Source organism: Ostrea edulis, chromosome 6 (assembly GCF_947568905.1).
Source record: "Ostrea edulis chromosome 6, xbOstEdul1.1, whole genome shotgun sequence".
Classification (NCBI taxonomy): domain Eukaryota; kingdom Metazoa; phylum Mollusca; class Bivalvia; order Ostreida; family Ostreidae; genus Ostrea; species Ostrea edulis.
Window position 1 is genome coordinate 64,709,123 of NC_079169.1, and position 4,319 is coordinate 64,713,441.

A 4,319-nucleotide genomic window follows, 5' to 3' on the forward strand; every position below is an offset into this window, starting at 1 on the left:
TCACATGCCAATACATAGGGAAAACCACTGCATGGGCAAGGAAAGTACAAATTTACATAAAAACTTCCTGATATCGTGTAGTTTGTAAAAATCATAGCCCCTGCGGGTAGGTTGGGAACACAACAGAGGATTAAAGTTTTGCATACAAATATAATGGGGAAACTTTTAAAAATCTTCTCGCGAACCATTGAGCCAAAGAAGTTCACATGAAAGCTTCCTGACATAATGCAGATTCAAGTTTGTTTACATCACAGCCCCTCAGGGTAGGATGAGGCCACAATAGCGGATCAACTGATATAGTGCATATTCAAGTTTGTTTACATCACGGCCCCTTAGGGTAGGATGAGGCCACAATAGGGGATCAACTAACATAGTGCAGATTCAAGTTTGTTTACATCATGTCCCCGAGGGTAGGATGAGGCCACAATAGGGGATCAAAGTTTAACACACAAATATATAGGAAAAATCTTTAAAAATCCTCTCAAGAACTATTGGGCAAGGAAAGTTTACATGAAAGCTTCCTGACATCGTGCAGATTCAAGTTTGGTAACATCACAGCCCCTGAGGGTGGGATGAGGCCACAATAGGAGATCAAAGTTTTACATACAAATATATAGGGAAAGTCTTTAAAAATCTTCTTACGAACCACTGGGCCAAAAAAGTTTACATTTCTGAAAGCTTCCTGACATACATGTAGTGCAGATTCAAGCTTGTTACAAGATGTGTTTGTGAAATACAAATGCCCCCGATAATGGCCAATTCCAAAGATGGCCAAGGTCACAAGAACAAATATCTTGGTACCAGTAGAAAGATCTTGTCACAAGATATGCTCATGTGCAATATCAAAGCTCTAATATTTACCATTTAGAAGTTATGACCAATATCATTTTATTAAAAGTAGGTCAAATGCTAATGTCAAAAGGTTTAGTACCCACGGAAGGTCTTGTCACAAGGAATACTCATGTGAAATATCAAAGCTCTAACATTTACTGTTCAAAAGTTATTATAGCAAGGTTAAAGTTTCAGACAGAATGAAAGACGGGACAAAAACAATATGCCCCCCCCCCCAACTTCGATCTCAGGGGCATATACGAGGGCTGTTTGATATCTCAAAAGCATTCGACCCAAATAGTGAAATGAAAAGTATTTGTATGTAAAAGTATTCTCCGCGGTTTGAAATACAAAATTTCAATCTCTGAATCCATTTCTGAAATGCGTCACGGAACGCTGATTTAGGTAGACCTCTGAGGCACTGCATGATTGATGGCTGAGCCAAGGGCTTGTCGGGACTTGTAATGACGACCAGATAAGAACTTTTTAAGTTTTGGAAAAAGGAAAAAGTCACATGTGGCTAGATCTGGACGAATTTGACTCCAGTTTTTGGCACTCTGGTTTTCCTTTTAGTTCTTACAAGTTTATTGTTATTTTGAATATCCAAAATTTCAGCTTCAGCATCACTGAAGAGACATTATTTGTCGAAATGCGCATCTGGTGCATCAAAATTTGTACCATATAAGTTTTATATCTGGAGAGTATGGTGGGTGTGGCAAGACGGTAACCTTCTCCGACTTCAAAAATTGCTTCACAAGCTCAGATGTATGTGATGGAGCATTATCATGAAGTAGACGAACATGCCTAAATCCTGACACAGGGCATCGTTTATGATAATATTTCTTGAGTTTTAGTATAACATCTCGGTAATACCGACCTGTAACATTTTTGCCCTTCGACACCGGAATCTGTACGGCTATACCATCACATGATTAGAATATGCAATAAAGAACCTTCTTTGTGCATATGGTTCTTTTGGCAACCACAGGCCTTCTAGCGTGTTTAGTTAGCCATATTTTGTTTCCAATTTGTCTTACTGATTCGAAATAGTGAGCCAATGTTTCGTCACCAGTAACGATGTTTGCAAATTGTCTTTGATTGAATTTGGGAAACATTTTGAGCAATTGCTTAGTGGTTTGTACTCGTACCCGCTTTTGGTCATCTGTCAATATATGCGATATCCATCTGGCAATCTTTCGTACTTTCAAAATACGCTTCAAAATGAAATGCACCCCAAGATATTGAAATGCCAACAGCTTTGGCAATATCACGAATCGTGTATCTGCCATCACTTTCAATTATTTCCCTGACTTTTGAGACCTTTGCCTTGCCTGTTACAGTCACAGGTCGGCCAGATTTTGCTGCATCTCTGACGGACTCTGTGCCAGTCAGAAATTTCTTTCTCCACCGAACTGTCTTTTAAGACATCTTAATTATCAAACTCATAAACTTCCCCCAATTCAGTAAAAATCTGCATTATCGAATGACCGAGTTTTATGCGAACTTTTATACATGTATAAGCTCTAATTTCTTCAATATTCTCAACTCGTTTCCCAACCATTTTTACAACAGTGGTCAACGACTGGCATGACTCTATTGAAATGACTATAAGTTTAAAACTATGTGTAGCTGAAGGCTCGTGTTCAACCGTTGGAAAGGTATTGAATAGAGCTATTCAAGAGTATTATTATCCACGAAATCGTGCAAAGCGTTATTGCGCTGTGGTACAATACACATTACATATCGAACAGCCCTCGTAAATCCTGGCCCCCATAAATAACAAAAAAATTATGTCTGGAAAGAATATAATTTTTTTTACTGGGTATTGGTGTACACCCAGTGGGGGTTACAAAAATAGGTCATCAAGGGCGATAATTCATCAAGGGAGAAAATTCCAGGAGTTGAAACTAAGCCATTATATTTTGCCATTACATGGGCTCTTGTTTTCTAAACGCCTTGAGATATTGCAATTGGTTGTTGTCCGTTGTGCGTTAACAATTGAACATTTTAAACTCCTTCTTGATAACTACCAGTCCAATTCTTTTCACATTTGGCATGAAGCATCTTTGGGACAAGGGGAACATAAATTGTAAATTTCAGGACTCCAGCACCCCTGGGGCACTAGGGGCAAGACAAAAACTGCCCAAAATTGACCAATTTTCAAAAATCTTCTTCTCTACAACCGCACACGTGTAAGAAAAACTAAATGCATAGTGATGTAGAGCAGGAAGGCCTCCGCCAAAATTGAAACTTTCATCGTCCCCGGGGTAGGGGTTTTGACCTCAGGGCGGAGCCAAACTTGCTAAATAGTGTTTATGTGTAAAACACTTAAATAACATCTTCTTTAGTGTTATCTATACTAATTAATTGAAACTAAATCGATATTTAGAAAGAGCAGGTAGTCCTTTACCAAAAATTGTATATATTTTATGATACCAGGGTTAGAGGTTCTGACCCAGGGTGGGGCCAAACTTACTATATAGTGTTTAGATGTATAACACTTAGATTACATCTTCTTTAGTGTTATTGATACTAAATTAAAAGTAAATGGATATTAAGAAAGAGCAGGTAGTCCTTTACCAAAATTGTAAATTTGATGATCTCTGGGGTAGGGGTTTTGGTATTAGGGTGGGGCCAAAATTGTCAGTTATTAAATGTGTGAATAATAGAAATTTTCAACTTCTTGATAACTATCATTCCAATTCTTTTCAAAATTAATATGAAACATCTTTGGATCCCCGGGGTAGGGTTTCTGACCCAGGGTGGGGCCAAACTTAGTATAGAGTTTGCTGATACTGTACAAATCCAAATGCATACATACGAATAATAGAAAAGAATGTACAAAAAATGGTAATTTTACACATCTTTGTTTTATACTGTTGCTGAACATTAGAATTTAGCTTAGATATTCAGGACAGTAAAAAAAAATTCTAGATTTCATAGCCCTTTGGAGTAGTGATACTTTTTCACTAGTACTCAGGTGACCGATAAGGCCTGTGGGCCTCTTGTTTGTATGCAGGTGTATATTTTTAGTATTTGAGTTTTGTTCCGGTTCATTGATTTTTGATGGAGTTGTGCTCCTTTAACTTAGAATAATTAGAGCTGGGACCAGTTTTTTCATTTTTTATATAAACATTGAAAATACAACTCATTTAATGTTGACAGCCAAAAAAATGTAGACCTTCTGAATGCAAGAACAGAAGCAATATTTTAGCATTAACTCCTATGTAAACAAAGACTCAATTTTTTGTTTAAAGTTTACCTACAGACTCTTATCTAGACTTTACCCTGGAAGATGCGAAATGAATGAAATTTGTATTTATACTATAACGGAAATTTTATCAATCAAGTGTTGTCATTTCGAGATAAGTTTAAATTAAATCAACACCACACTATTTCCTCATTACCATATGCTCCTCCTTTGAAGATGATGTTGGCCTGCATTGTAATTAAATAGTATGACTATATAACAAAACAACACAATCACG